General features: G+C 39.6%; 1 protein-coding gene across 2 annotated transcripts in view; it reads left to right on the top strand.

Moving 5' to 3' along the window:
• Mpp7 (membrane palmitoylated protein 7) overlaps positions 1-16,419 on the top strand; it is a 256,471-nt gene that overhangs the window by 208,180 nt on the left and 31,872 nt on the right. The window lies entirely within an intron of this gene.

The raw sequence follows: 16,419 nt of genomic DNA, 5'->3' as shown, positions 1-16,419 counted from the left end.
CTCTCTCTGCTCTCTCCCTCTGGAGAGAGTTTGGAGGGCTTGTTCATCATCAGTGAGGATGTACACACTAGCAGTATCAGAGGGGTGGATTATACAGTGTTATGATTCACAGAGGTGAATCTCTCAGCCTGAGGTGATCAAGGGCTCTGTCCTCAAGGGATACCATGGGGGCTGGTACCAAGCTCAGGTGGATTTGTTATTAGCAGTGGCACAGAAGGGGAAAATGTTACAGACTGGGATGCATATTTAAGTTTGGGTGATCTGTAGGTGAGGACCTGAACATTTAATGTGGTTACTTGATAATGTGAGATCTTAAACATCAGACTAAATAATTTGTACTTATTGAAGTTTTGCCTACCTTTCATACTCAGCATATTTTTGTATAAACTTGCATCCAAAGAACAAAATACAGATTTGTAATCAGTGTTTCTATTACAGCATCTAGAAACTTTATGAAATGAATATTTAATCAGATATGAATTAAAGTCCAAAAGCAAATGGGTCATAAACAACATGGATTTGAGTTCTCATAAAATGTCATTAGATCTGGCAACCTGAGGAACAGTTTTCCTGGAAGCCAAACTGCAAGGTGTCAGAGACAGTCTGTGATGAAAGGCAGCAACTGAGTTCAAGGCAGGTTTTGTGATTGAGAATAGCAGTATTTTAGTGATGGAGCCTGTGGTAGAGGGTTGAATAGCTGAGAGAAGATGGTTGAACAAAGCCCATCTGAGGCCCCAGTAGACAGAATTAAGAGGACAGGCACTTCAACTGAAAGAATTTCGAATTGATGGTGAAGTACAGCCTGCATTCGTCCCATGAGCTAACAGTATTATTTCTTTGGGGAAGTAGAGAGCTTTGTGATTTCAAGACACCATTCTGGCACAGACCACCCCATTACAGTTGAAAAGAGGGGACCTCCTAGATAGATTGGAAATATCATGACTAGTTTAATGATTCATGTCAAATGTGACTCAGACTATCTGTGGGCTATATTTAAATATATAGATATAGGTATAGGTATATATTAAAACCACAGATTGAGAAATTTCAGAGCTTTCTGGGTCCTTGGCAAATCTAAAACTTGGACCAAACTAGGTCCAATAAAGGATGACCAAACATTGCTACTGACTGGAGCTGATGTACAAGTTGCTACTTAAATGGGGCTGAAGCTCTCCAGTCCAGTGTGGTCTCCACCACTCTTCACGTCTTGCTAAGTTTGAGATAGTTATCTATCAGCTTTTCTAAATTACGCTTTTGTGTCTGTAGTCTCAGTAAATGGGAAAATAAAGGTAGCAAAAAGATTTCAGAAAACTGAGATCAAATATTTCTTCAAGGACTGCATTTTGTGAAGATATAGATTATTTTTTAATATATATATTTTAATTTTATGTATATGAGTGTATTGCATGCATGTAGGTAGGTGCACTGGTGTCATGCAGTGCCCACAAAGGTCAGAAGAGGGCATCAGATTCCCTGGAACTGGAGCTGCAGATGGTTGTTAGCCACCATGTGGGTGCTGGGAATTGAACCCAGATCCTGTGCAAGAGCAGCCAGTGCTCTTAACCACTGAGCCATCTCTTCAGCCCCATCAGGTGTAGTGTAGATTATTGTAGGCAGAATGCATCTTGAGGGTTATCTGACTTTGATAGGCTTTTGAATTTGCAAGCCCTCATTGTAGAGTAGAGCCCTTGATTTCATTCAACAACTCCTAGAAATAGCAATTTCCTTCCATACTGACACTGAAAAAGCGAGCATTGGGCTAGTGTGATTTGATGCCTGTTCATTGTGTTGATCTGTCTGCTGTCACTTAGCACTTATCTGAGACAGTCAACTTAAAGAAGTTAAGGTCTGTTGTGGCTTTGGCTGTTGGTGGTTCGGGGCTTGAACCATTGCTTTTGGACATGTGATGGCACATCATGGTGGCTGAGTATGGTGAAACCATTTACCTCATGGTCAAGAATGAGAGAAGAGACGAAGTAGCTGGAATTCCACAGACCTCTTTGGGTGCATGCCCCAAATGGCTTGACTCCCTCCTGCTAGATCTTGCCCCTCTTGAGGTTTCCACTTTCTTGAGATCCTGTTACTCCGGGGAACAAATTTTTAAAATGCCTTTGTGGGACTTTGCAGTTTCCTACTGCAGCAGCATTGTGACACCAGTTCCTTCTGATCTAAGGACTGGGTCAACAGATGCCTGACGAGCCCAAAAAGCCAAATCATCAACATGCCTAAAGATATTAATGTGTTTTTTTTTAAGTATTATAAATAACATGCTAACAGAAATGACAAAACTGTTATTTGTTTAAAGGTATATATTTAATAAACACTTTAAAATTGCTGTGACAGGGCTGGGGAGATGGCACGGTGGGCAAAGGGCCTGCTGCACAAGTATGAGGACCTGAGTTCAGATCTCCAGCACTATCATAAAACCTAGGCACAGTGGTGCGAGTCTCTGATCCCAGCACTGGAAGAAGGGGGTGCTCAGAGACAAGCAGATCCCTGGAGCTCATTGGCCAACCAGCACAGTTCAGCCAATGAGCTCCACATTCAGTGAGAGACCCTGTCTTTAGAAAACAGGTGGACAGGCTGGAGAGATGGCTTAGTGGCTGCTCTTGCAGAGAACCTCGGTTTGGTTTCTAGCACCTACATGGCAGCTACAACCATCTGTAACTCCAATTATAGGGATTCCAATGCCCTCTTCCGGCCTCCATGGGCATTGCACAATGGGTGCATAAGCAGAACATGCACATAAAAATAAAGTAGCTGGGCATGGTGGCCCACACCTTTAATCCCAGCACTTGGGAGGCAGAGGCAGGTGGATCTTTGTGAGTTCAAGGCCAGCCTGGTCTACGTAGTGAGTTCCAGGACAGCTGGGGCTACAGGGAGACCCTGTCTCAAAAAGACCAAAATAGATGACAGAAAGATAGATGATAGATAGATAGATAGATAGATAGATAGATAGATAGATAGATAGATAGATAGTTCAAGGCCATCCTTAGCTACATAGCTATTTTGAAGCAAGCCTGGGCTACAAGAAACCTGTTTTAAAAAAACTAGGAGGAGAATGACAGGAGAAGATATCCAATGTTGATCTCTGGCTTCCACCTACATGCACACATGTGTGCAAGCACACCTGTACTCACACATGCACACCGACATGAACACATACATGCACTGTATATATACATACATAAACAAACACAAACATGTACATACATCGCTGTAAACCCAATTCTGTGCTATTTACTAGTTGCTCTTTATATTTTTTCTTTTTTCTTAAAGTAACCAAATCTTTGCTCTTGGTTTCCTATTTATTTTTTAAAATCACTTCTTCTGTTAATTAGTGACCCCTTCATATGTTATGAATATTAAGGCTGTCTTTTGCACAGATTTTCTTCTGGTCTTTCAGTTGTCTTTTACCTTTTTCTGTGCCAAATTTTACAGCCTATAAATATTTTACTTTTAAACATAGCCAAACATATGAATTATTTTAGTTTTACCTTGAGTTTGTCTTTGTAGTCCCCAAAATCCAAATTACTGAAATTAATACTTTATATAGTATTTATCAAAATGCTATATGTATTAGGTTGAAGCATATGAAATCTCTGTTGTGTTGGTAAAGAGAAAAGATAGAATGTGAGCAGTTTCATATGGCTTTGTTTAGTAAGTTATTTGAGAAGTTAAATAGCACCTGTCACTGGAGACCAGTGGCAGGAGCCTTTCCTCTTTTCTTTCTTGACCCCATATACTCCCTCAAGAGACTACCAGTGTAGAGTAAACATTTCTTCTAGTACTTTCAGAAGATAACTTTCTTATAAACATATTTTACTGAGTGCCTGTTATGCTGTAGACAGTGTTCTGGACTCTGGTTTTCTTTGTTTTTGTTTTTGTTTTTTGGTTTTTTGTTGTTTGTTTATTTTGTGGCATTTTTGGAGGCAGGATTCCCCCTATAGCCCCAGTAGCCTGGAACTTACCGTGTAGACCAGGCTGGTCTCATTCTCACAGAGGCTTGCCTCCTGAGTGCTGGGATTAAAAGTGTGGACCACCACACCTGGCTTGACACTGGAGTTCCACAGAGATCGAAGCAGGCATCCTTCTTCCCTGCCACTTCCATATTGAGAACAAGTCGTTGGATACTAAGTAAATGGAGTGGAGGTGGATAACTAATAAATTATATAATCCATTGGGAGTAGGAATACATCACTAGCTGAATTGTATAATGCTTAGATTATATATTATATAATCTGTTAGTTGGGAGGAGGGATAGGTAAGTTAATTATATAATCTATTGGAAAAGAAGCTGTTTAATCTACCAATGGGAAGTAGAGGAGAATGACATTATGTTATCACTAGATGCTAGTAAGTGCTAAGAAGAAAACAGAGCAATGAAGAAGCTTCCAGATTAAATAGGGTGGCTGGAGAGGACCTCTCCCAAAGACTACATTTAATCAAAAACTTGAGCAGGGAGCGTTGTGGGGAATGAGCAGCCAAGTAGTAGAATAAACATGCTACAAGACCATGAAGCAGGATTCCTGGTTCAGCTGAGGGCACCTGTGCAAGGGGATCTCTGTGACCATAGCAGAGTGAATTTAAGGGAAGGGGGTAATAGTTGAAGTCTTAGCAACTAGACTGTGGCAGAGTGTGATGGGCACTTGTCTATTACTTTGTGTAAGATGAGATACCATTGGTAGGTTTTGAGCAAGGCAGTAACCTGACCTGACATGAAGGGTCACACTGACTCACCTGTTGAGGCTCTAGAAGGGAGCAGGGCAGAAGTAGGGAGCCTCTGTAGAAATTCAGGCAACAAACAATATGGTTGTTAGTGAAGATGGATATTACCACTGCAGGTAGTGAGAAGACCAGATTCTGGATGTGTTAGAGAGTCAGGTGTGTGTGGTTTGGGGGCTTTATAGCTCCAAGAATGGAGTTAAATGTTCAGTGAGATGGGAAGGATAGGAGGAGTGAGGAGGAGTGAGTTGGCCAAGTGTTCTGTCTGGGAAACAGTGAGTTGAAGACATCCATATGGAATTGGCAGGAAAGCAAAGTGTGGTGAGCACCAGTTGAGGCTGTCAGTTTGGAAGTTGTGAACATCAGAGTCTTTTAAAGCTGTCAAGCTGGATGAGATGACCAGGGCCTGAGCCATGATCTAGGTGAGAGAAGAATCCCAAGTCGAGTGGGAGAGAAACCAGGAGAGTCCAACAAAAATAAAGATTCAAGGAGGAAAGAATGACACTGCTGTGAAATCAGAATGAGCAGTGGGAATGGATGATGGAGTTCACTGTGATGGTTGAGTTGGAGTTCATTTGCCAATGTCCAGTTTTCCTTCATGATAAGAACTTAACAAACTACAACTAGAAGTTAATTTCCTCAGTCTATTGGGAGAGTTCCTTTATTGTCTTTCTGTTAAAGCTTTCATCTGATTAGATAATGCTCACCCATATCATGATCTGCTTTACTCCTAGTGCAGCTATTTTGAACATTATTCTAAACCAAGAGACAGGAATTTCCAGAATAACTTTGACCAGATATGTGGTGTCTTAGTTTGTTTCTTCACTGCTGTGACAAAACACTCTGACCAGTACCAACTTGGGGAGGAAAGGGTTTATTTGTCTTACATCTCCCAGGTTGCACGCAGTTCATCAGGGAGCCCAAGGTAGGAAATCAGGGCGGGAACTTGGAGGCAGGAGCTGGAGACCAGGCCATGGAGGAACGCTGCTTACAGGCTTGCTCCCTTGGCCTCTGCTCAGCCTGCTTTCTTATGCAACACAGGCCCACCTGCCCAGGGGTGGCACCACCCACAGTGGGCTGGGCCCTCCCACATCACTCATCAAGAAGATGCCCTTCAGACATGGCCACAGGCCAGTCCAATAGAGGCAATTCTCCGACTGAGGCTCCCTCAACCCAGGTGTGTCAAGTTGACACTAAAGCTATCCGTCACATGTGGGCAATGTAAAAAAAGTCATATATATACATATATATGTGTATATGAAATATGTATTTCCTTTTTGGCTTTTTGAGGGAGGATCCTAACTCTGCAGTCAAACTACCTTCAATCCCAAGATCCTCCTGCCTCAGCCTCCTAAGTACTGGGATTACAGTCATGAGTCATGCAACTTAGTTTTTCAAATACTTTAGATCTATTTGTGGTACTTGTTGCTTTGAAGATTATTTAAAAAAAAAAAAAAGCCCTTTGGAGCGTTTATATGTTTTCCATGTTAAATGTTTCTCTCACTAAAAGGAGGAATTTAAATGATGTGACAGGGGCAGAGGGATCTCTGTGAGACCAAGGCCAACCTGTCTACATAGTGAGTTCCAGGCCAGCTGGGGCTACAGGGAGAACCTGTCTCAAAAAAAAAAAAATTTTTTTAATTAAATTAAAAAATTAGAAGACTAGTGGAAGTCAACCAGAAGGAATGTGCTTGTGCCATCTCAGTCATATAATACGTGTCTATAAGGGATCATCGCATTCTGGAGTAAACCAGTCCTAGCACGTGCTGTCACTTTCTCAGATGCTTTGTAGTTCACGTGTTTGGAAGAGCATCTACCAATTTGCATGTTTATCTGGTCCTAAGATATCTCTGGAAAACAATCTAGAAATTTGGCTTTTTTCTCTATAACCTTTTTCCAGGGATTAATTAAAAGAATTTCTGAGGCTGTGGCTTGTTTTAGGACCTTACCCTTCCCTGTCACCTACTCCCATGTCCAGACAGGAGAGAAAAACAAGTCATGTGCTGTACAGGCAGGAAATCCCTGGATCAGTGTTCCTTGAACCCTGTACAGAGTCTGCCTCAGAGCTGTGACCACCACATGTTGATGCCAAACTGTCAGCTCAGGGAATTCAGTGAAGACATTTGATTATTTTCACCTTCTTTGAGATACATAAAATCAAACACAAAAGAGCATAATTGACCCCTTATCTTATAAGAGGTTACGGTTTTTTTAAATCTTTCAGGGCCGGAGATGACTCAGTGGTTATGAGTGTATACTTCTCTTCAAAAGACCTACATTTGGTTCGACTTACAACTGCCTTTAATTCTAGATCCAAGGGATCTAACACCCTCTTCTGGCCTCCATGGGCACTGCATTCACATGCACAAAACCATACACATACACACACAATTCAATATCTTTGAAAACAGATTCCACATTAAAATGATGGAAGTTGACACTTTCGAAACAAATAACATTATGATACAATGTAAAATATATTTTAAAAAATGTATTTTATTATTTTTATTTTATGTATATGAGTATATTGCCTGCATGTATGTGAGTGCACCCGTGTCGTGCAAAACCTCAAGGTCAGAAGAGGGTGTTGGATATCCCTGAGTTAAGGACAATTCGAACCCATGTCCTCTGCAAGAGTAGTCAGCACTCCTAACCTCTGAGCCATCTCTCCAGCCCCAAATAATAAAATTTTATAACAACTGTACTTTTTGTTGTTGTTTTTAGGGTTTTTGGAGACAGACACTTCACTCCATAGCTCAGGCTGGTCTTGAACTTGTGGTCCTCATGCCTCAGTCTCCCAAGTGCTGGGATTGCATGTATGTACCACCATGCATGACAAACAATTATACTTTAAGGCCATGGTGACTAAGGCTTCACTGATACAGTTCTTTGTGCTATGATTCTTAACTGCTCATTTCTTAGAGGCCAGCATAGTTAACAGTAACAAAAGTTTTGGCTGTTTCATTGGAAGGCTAGAAAAAGCTGGATGGCCAGACAATGTGAGCTATATGCAGTTGGCATAAAGATTCATAATTACACGAAGACAAACCAATAGTAGATTGTAAATATAAATTGTAGAAGATAACATGCTTTAAAGTTGAATCCCTGTAAGTCAAGAGCAACATATAAATATTATTGATAGATATAAGGCATGTGTGTATGTATGCCCTACACATATACATGAACTGACTACATGTAGATTGTTATTGTTAGAAACGTGTGTGTGTGTGTGTGTGTGTGTGTATACTCTGCATATGATTACAAAGATTAGTTCATGTCCTATAAGCTCTTGATCCTTTAGCTTTGGTGAGTGATATGGAAGTTAAAGTGTTTTGGGTCTGCGTGTTTTGGCTCTGATTTCATTGTTACTCAGAAGTAGAGAAACTTTAAAGATTAAACTTTTTTCTTGCTACAACCCAAAATAATTCATATGAAGAGATTATTGTATCAACATTGATGTGAATCATGGAATATTTTCCTCTGACTAATTTTTATAGGAATCTTGTTCTAATCAGTTCAAGAGGTGCTGCTTATCAAGCATCTGTGTACTAATACTTTCTTGCAAATGATTTCCTGAAAAATTATTTTTGGTCCTTCTGTTGACAGAGCACCCTATGCATTCTTTTAAAACAAGATCAGCTTTGGGGCCTTGACTATTCTATTTAATAAGGTGTTTAGCCTAAAGTTAAATAAAATAAAAATTGTTTGATGTTCATTTGTCTTGCTTCCCACCTGTGTGCTTTTTCTAGGGCTGTTTCTTATTTCTTCCCCTGGTTCTGCTGTGTTTAAGCACATTGATCCTTGTTGAGGATCAGCTGGATCATAAATCAAGTGAAATTTTCTATTTATGTCAATATTCACTCATTTGTTAATGTGGGTAGGGAAATATAACTATGCTTAAATATACTGCCTTGATATTTTTCAAAAAATAGAATTTATACAACAGAATATTTAGAAGCATTTTTTTTCAAAAGTGATACATGTTTTTTCTTGAACCAAAAAGCACTCTGCATAATCTCAGCACGTCTGGAATACTAGTTGGAAATATTTTTTTCCTGACAGAAACTATTTCTGCTTGCAGAATTTTAGGTTGTAAGGATAGACTCAAGCTAAGGAAAAAAAATACTAAAATTTCAAACCCAAATTTTCCCTCTGCTCAGAGCTCTAGTTTTATATGTAGTTTTATGTGTGTGCTGTATTTTCTCATAATTTCGAAAGTATAAGGACACAGTTCTTTATTAGCTACTTAGATAGTGGCTAATTCAGTTCTCATACCATTACTCTAATTTGTCATGGTGATTCTTTTGTACTTTAAATTGTTTTCTTTTGTTTTGTTTTTTTAGTTAAAGCAGATTGTTGATGTTAATATTATCAGGAAGCCTTTTTACTATCGAAGGAATTTTCCCCTGGAAGCTGCAACTTTGAATCTTCCTTTAGTTTCCAGGGTTCTATCAGGGACTTTTGAGTTTCTGTTTTGATTTTTAGCTTGACGTAGACTGGATGGATACTTGCGGATTTGAACAGTGCTTCACTGCAGAGGCAGCGCTTGCGGATCTGAACACAACTTCACCGCAGAGACCACTCTGAAGCTGTGATGTGCCAGGGGTGGGTTTCCTATTAGTGTGTTCAAATGCCTTTTCCACCTTGTAATAAAAATGCAGCCTGTGTGCTGTGTAATGTAAGCAGGTAGTGGAGCACCTTTGCTGACTTTTGTGAGTTGACTCCGCCAGGTTCCACAAATCCCCTTGACTCCATAGATCTCTACTGGCTTTTAACATTTATTATATTTTTCTCAATTTAAGCCTTCACTGAAGATTGCTACTTGTCACTTTAAGATTTTTTTTATTACCATTCATTGTCCATGGAATAATTTTGTAATTGGCCCGCCAAAGGGCAGTGTCTCAGCAACAGTGCATTAAAATCATGTGAGCATGTGGTGGGCATCGTTTCTATAATAATGCTGTGGTCAAGCCTCCTTGCTCTGTGCTGAGCATCCTTTTCACAGCTACTGTGTTGAACAGACCATTCTCTCTGGTCTGTTAGTGGCTATGATGATTTGCTGACAGCACCAGCGTTACATTTATGCTTGTTTTGTGGAAATGCTCAGTTTCCTTGTGAAGAACCTGACACTGCAGTACTTTCTACCTGCTTAGTTCTCGTTACTGTCACCAGGGGATTTTAATCTTTTAAACATTCTTTTATAGTAAAATTTGTTCCCTCTTATGATTTAAATACCTGTTAAATATTTGCTTGGGTAACTTGTTCTGATTTTTAAATGCAAAACATTTTTTTTCATACAATGCTTTTGACAGTTCTCCCAATTTTAAAAGATGGGGCCTATATTTCAGTATACTTAAAAGAAGGTAGAAGTGAAATGCCTATATTTAGGCTCCTTTCTGGAAAAGCCAAGCATTTTCTTTGACTGTGTCTGCGCTAAAATGTTTTTTCATAAATTAGGAAATTTAGAATGGATCCTTCCATAAATCTCTTAAGCTTGAATGTACTCATGACATATTTGCTTTGATGAGATTCTAGAAAAATTCGCCAACACTTTGTTTTCCATGCAACAAATATCTGTGGAATTTAAACTATTAAATGCCTCTTTGAACATAGCAGTGCATAGCATCCAATGTTATCAAACCAAGCGGCTTATGTAAAAGAACTGTAATGAAGTATTGAAACTGTCCTGTTTGAAACATCACAGGTGGTAATACAATGGCTTCATATTTATTTTCTTTGAGTGACCAGAAAGCCAAGTATTTCAGGTGTGAGCTTTTAGTTGGTGGATTTGCTCTGCTTGAAAGATTTTTTTTGTGTTCCTTAATTAGCATTTTAATGAAATACAGTCCTAAAAGGCACAATTCTGTGAAAAAATGAGATCATAAAAATTATATTTTATTAACTAATTTACATTGAAGTTGCTAATTTATGGGAGCCAAAGGCTATGATGACTTGGAATTTTATGATAAATTTCTTAGCTGTGTTCTTGGTTCAATTTTGAGATTTCAAGATTACATACTTTTCTTTTTTACGGTTTTCACTTAGATGAGATTGCTGGATTTCCTTCTTGTCCTTGATCTTACACTTCATGTGATTTATGTTGTACTCCCTTGGCTTTGCTTTCTTTATTTGCGTATTCATTCATTTCATTCAAATATATGAATCATATTCCTGTTTTTAAATTTAGCTCTTTCTATCATCAGCACTTAGAAACTTGGTGTTTTGCCATAATCACTTTAAAACATACAAGCCCAGAATCTGCTTCTGAAACAGCCTGAACCTTATGCTGTGTGCTGATAGAACCACACAAGTACTTCTCTGCCTAGATCCAAGTTCGTCTGTTTGGTCATAATGTTAAGAGCTGTTTCTATTTTCCTATCAGATTATAAAGTAGTATAGTGAGTTTGAATAATAGAGTGCAGTCCTCTCTGCCCGCTGCAGACCAGTGTTCCCTTAATGTATTTTCCTCTCTATTTCTGTATTCACACCAACTTTGATTGTAGCGAAAGCGGCGTTCATGGTGTTAGGCAGAGTTATCACATCCCATCCAGTTCTTCTTTTGTAATTATATTGCTTCTGCGGTGCTCATTTTATAATTTTGACAATTTTTAGTCCATTTGTTTGGGAAGTTATTTCATACCTTATTTCTGTATTTTTGCATATTTTGGTTGCTTTTTTATGTGTTTTTAACTGTTAAAAGTAGCCAGGCATGGTAGTGCACGCCTGTAGTCCCAGCACTTCGGAGGCAGAGGCAGGCGGATCTCTGTGAGTTCAAGGCCAGCCTGGTCTGCATAGTGAGTTGCAGGACAGCTGGGGCTACAGGGAGACCCTGCTTCAAAAAGAAAAAAAAAAAAAAAAAAAGTAATATTAACATGTGAAATTGAGGAGTAGTTAGTTGCAATATTAAAACTTTTTAAAATAACAAATGATGCTTAAATTCCATATGCAGGAGTTAATACTTTTTATTTCTGTGTTATACAATGTAGTGTAAGGCAGTAGTTTTGAACATGGCCAAATTACAGCTGAGTTTAATTTTTTTTTAAGAGGAATGTCAAAGTCATATCAGACATTGAAATTCTTACAGAAAGTCCTGAGTTTACTGCCGTGCTTCCATGCTGTGAAAGCACCTTAAATTAGAAACATTTGAGAATAATTTTTTGTGTTTTCTAGCAGATTGGAAGCTTCTTGAGTGAGTGTCTTGTATTTTTGAATTTTATAAATCATGCTGAATACAGAGGGACATAAATATTTAATTGCCTTTGAAAAATATCTCTAGTAGAAAAACTCACATTTCAATACCTCGGTTGAACTGATGCTCTTCTTTGACAGTGTGTTTTTCTGTTACATTATAGAATAATGAGAGGCTGGTCATTTGTTCTGTTCTCCATCTGTGTATGTAGAAAAACATTTCACACTTGTAGACTTCATCATGTGGTAACTTAAGCTTTGTCATCACTTTTTATTGCAGTGAAAGTCAACCTGAACACCTGAACTCCCTCACGGAGTCGCTGGACAAACTAAATAAATTAATCCACATAAAGCACTTTGAGTACTGCCCGTCATCTAGGAAGTTCTCAGTAAATACCGTCTGCTACCCCCTCTGAAAACATTTTTTAGTGTTGATACTATCAAGAAATTGAGTGCAGCTCAGACCAAGAAATCCTTTTTATCTGTCCCGACATAATAAACGTTGTGAAACTTCTGCACATGTATATTGACATGAAGTTGTAAAGGAGCTGTTCACATTTCTAGGATCTTTGGTTAATTTTTAGAAAACATTGAAAATTATGGTCTCAGTTCACAGTCTTGATCTCATGATTGCATCTGAGTGATTCCAGATGGGATTAAAGAAAAAAAGTAAGTGTAAAGCCATGCAACCCATTTTTAAAAACTTAAGAAAGTGCAGCATATTTATCAGACCTAAGAACCGCAGAGTCATTAAAGCAGTGGCAGAAACCAGAAGCACTTACATTCTCAGAAACCAGAAGTACTTACATTCTCTTTAAGATTAATTAAAAGGGATAGTTAGACCGTGGGGAAAGGGGCTCATCACCTTTCTGAAATATGTACATGTGTGTGTGTTCATGAAGGCCTGATCCCAAGCATGATCAGTGGGCACTAACCAACCACTCACAGAAGGAACAGGAAAGGCAAATGAGAGATGAACACAAAAATAAATAACAGTGCTGTTCTGTTTTACCCTTGCTGAATTACTGAAGATTTTAAAGAAGTGATCAGAAGTTTCTAGGGAAGTAGGTCTTGCTATTAACGCATCTAAGGCGTGATGGGCAAAAGGAGTCTGGCTTCCAGCGGTGTGTCCTCATGAAACCATGGTAACTCATATAGCTGTACCCAGGGCTATATTGATTAGTGATATTGGATAACAGGAAGTTTTCAGAGTAGCCCTTCCCAGTGAATGTCTTTAAGCAAAGCTAAAGCACTAGAGGCTAAATTGGCAAGTCATTGTGAATCGTCGCCACTGAAGAGCACTAGATAAGCTGTCTCCCAGTGGTGGGCTGTCCTCAGCTGTATCCTACCCTCATGTTATTTTCCTGTTGTAATAAACCTGTGGTTCCTTTCAAAGCCGATGCAGCTCTGTAGCACCTGTGGGTAAGCTCGCTGGAAACAAACCTGTTTATCAAAATGTTGAGCCAGTTATAACTTACAAAAACGTGAAACAGAAGGAAAACATATTTGGTGTAAAACTGTCCCCTTGCTCCCAGTTCCTTGGGTGTTTCTTTCTTCTGTTCTCACATCCTTGCTGCTAAGCATCCACACTCAGAGCTTAAACCAGATGCTGGGTTACTAATTCACATTTGTCTAAACGTCCTCTGCTCCCTTTCCGTTTAGGCTCACAATTTTTAGGTTTCTTCTAATAAGAAAACCAAGTAAGTCCAAAGTCATGAAATTACTCCCTGAGTCCCTTTTCTTGAGATAGAATTAAGTCTCCTTGAAGCATGGTCTTGGCCGTCAGGCATTGACAGACAAGTTGTTTCCCACTGCAGGCTGTGAGGGACAGACTCTAGGAAAACAAGCTGAATTGGAAGGGTGGGGGTTGTTTGTTTCGGTTTTTCATTTTTGGTGTTTTGTCTGAAAAATATCTCACAAATAATGACTTTTGATTTCATAGCTTTTGTTATGTATTGGTTGTTCTGAGCTGGAAATTTTTCTTCCTGTTTTCTTACTTTGCGTGTGTGTGTGTGTGTGTGTGTGTGTACACATTTGTGCAGAGTGTGTCAATACATATGAGTATATGTACATAAAATAGGTATGTAAATATACAAGGCCTTTGTGGTGCAGAGAATAACTTTAAAATCATAAGGCAGGAGGGAAGAACACTTTGAATTTAAGTATGACAACAAAAATAGCCTGCATTGCCAGGCATGGTGGTGCACGCCTGTAGTCCCAGCACTTGGGAGGCAGAGGCAGGCGGATCTCTGTGAATTCAAGGCCAACCTGGTCTACATAGTGAGTTCCAGGTCGGCTGGGGCAACAGGGAGACCCTGTCTCAAAAAGACCAAAAACAAAACAAAAATAGTATGCATTCCTAGAAAGATAATCTAAAAATATAAAAAGAAAGAATAATTGCTACACACTAATCCTTTCCATAGTATTCCACATCATGATTTCCAGATACCTATAGGGTAGGACTGAGTTCGAGAATGACAGTGACTGGCCACATGCCTGTGACCTCCAGGGTTACTTCTAGCTCTAAGACCTTTTCCATACAGAGTTCTACCCTTTGTCTGCCTTTTGGAACTTCAGCTCTGGTGAAGAGTCCATTTGTGTCCTGCTTAGCTGAAATTTGCAGAGGTGAAACAGCATGGTAGTATACTTGTTGCTGTTGCTGCCTTTTTAAATTCTATCAAGCACCTATTCTGTATTGAACACTGTTATCACCCATCCTGCTGGGTATGGTCTTCATTTTCCATTCATTTATCCTCACTTTAGAAGTCCAGAAGCCTCCTCCTCTTCTCTGCTCTCGATCTTCTATTTATGATGGAAGTAAAGACTTCAGTAAGTTAGAAAGACCCAACTAGGCGAGCACTTAAAGATTTAGTTGTAACTTGAAGACCAGAAACTTCTCCCATTTTTACTTGGGGACTTACTTGCTTTGGATGATGCATGTTCCTAAAATTTCTAGTGACTTCAAGAAACTCCTCCCTCCATGCCAGGAAGAGTTGTGAAGTAGAGTATGGTTCTACCTGCTTAGCCTGGGATTGTCTCCCAGGAGCCACAGCCTGTGGGAACCTGCAGCTAGAACACACTGAAACACCAGCCTTCCACCTTTACTAGTTGGATTAGACAGTGTGGGTTTTTTATGGTAAATCACAAGTCCCATCACCCTGGATTCCTATCAGAGATGACAGAATTGGAGGACAGAGCACAGATTCCACATGTTTGGGCAGAGATGCTGGTCTGAGACTGCTTCACTAATGCTAGCACATTGGCATCCTGATAAGTATCTTGGTTCCCCTCTGGCTCCTTGTTGGAAAGGCAAGGCTGTTGAAGGAATACTTGGGCCAGGTTCTTGCCAATCTCAGTGTCCTAGGGATCAGGGAACAAAGGGTCACCTATGACTTTTTCTTTGGCCCTCTCACAGAATTTGCATTCTTTAACACCAATGGTTAGAATTTGTACCTTCCCTGCCAGGACCAGGGTGTGGTACCTCCCCATTTGTCTCCCATGAATTTCAGCCTTTTATGAGACACCAGTGGATTTCATGACTGGTCCTGTTTATTCCTCCTCTTTACCTCTGTAAGGGAGCTATGAGACTCCCTTCCTGATTGTAAATCCTTTGTAAATGACCTTTTCTCTCAAATAACTTAGGATCACCTCAAAATCAGTTACTGTTAGAGAGTCACAGAAATGGGTTATGAGATTAACCTTGATTAAACCATTCCTTTTTTGTATATTTTTATTGAATTTTTAAAAATATTAATTATTTTTTTAACAGAATATAGGGTAGGGGTTTATTTACAGAAGAGTGGGCGCCCCATATTTACCACTGTGCCATAAAGTCCACACTCAAATACAGAGCCTGTGGCCTCCCAAAAGAAGATCAGCTCTCTGTCACCTAGCAGTAATCAGCTGTCAGTAGTTCTTTAGCTAAGGTTGGAGTCTGCTGCCCATTTCCGCAGTTCATGGTCGGTTTTTGTCTGATAGTCTGCATGCTCTTGTGCATTCTGTCACCATTGTTGTAAGTTCATATGAGTGAGTTCCCAGAGGCCTGGAAGATTCCATTTCCTTGTTCATGCACCAACCCTGACTCTTAGAGTCTTTCTGCCCTCTCTTCCGCAGTGCTCCCTGAGCCATGGATGGGTGAGATTTAATATAGGGATGCTATCCAGGGATGTGCTTTCTGCAGTCTTTTATTCTCTACAGTTTGGCTAGTTGTGGCCTTCTGTGTACATCACACTCTTTGATGTGGAAGCTTTGCTGATGAGAGTTGAGAAATGCATTAGTATTCTCTCTGCCCCTTGTCCCACTTATGTTCAGTGAGCCTTAGGTGTAGAAGTTCCATTGTAGATTTGTCATGTAGGCCTAAACATCTCACAGACACTTAATCTCAATGTAGGGACCAGTTGTGGAACTCTGTAATAGTCTCCTCTATTGCAAAAAGAAGCTTCTTTGATGAGTGGCGAATGGTCTACTAAGCCATTCCTAATATCTTCACTGATGCTTTTTATTAAA

This window comes from Nannospalax galili, unplaced genomic scaffold (genome assembly GCF_000622305.1).
Source record: "Nannospalax galili isolate Female #2095 unplaced genomic scaffold, S.galili_v1.0 scaffold43, whole genome shotgun sequence".
NCBI classification, from domain to species: domain Eukaryota; kingdom Metazoa; phylum Chordata; class Mammalia; order Rodentia; family Spalacidae; genus Nannospalax; species Nannospalax galili.
This window is presented reverse-complemented; position numbering and strand designations above follow the sequence as displayed.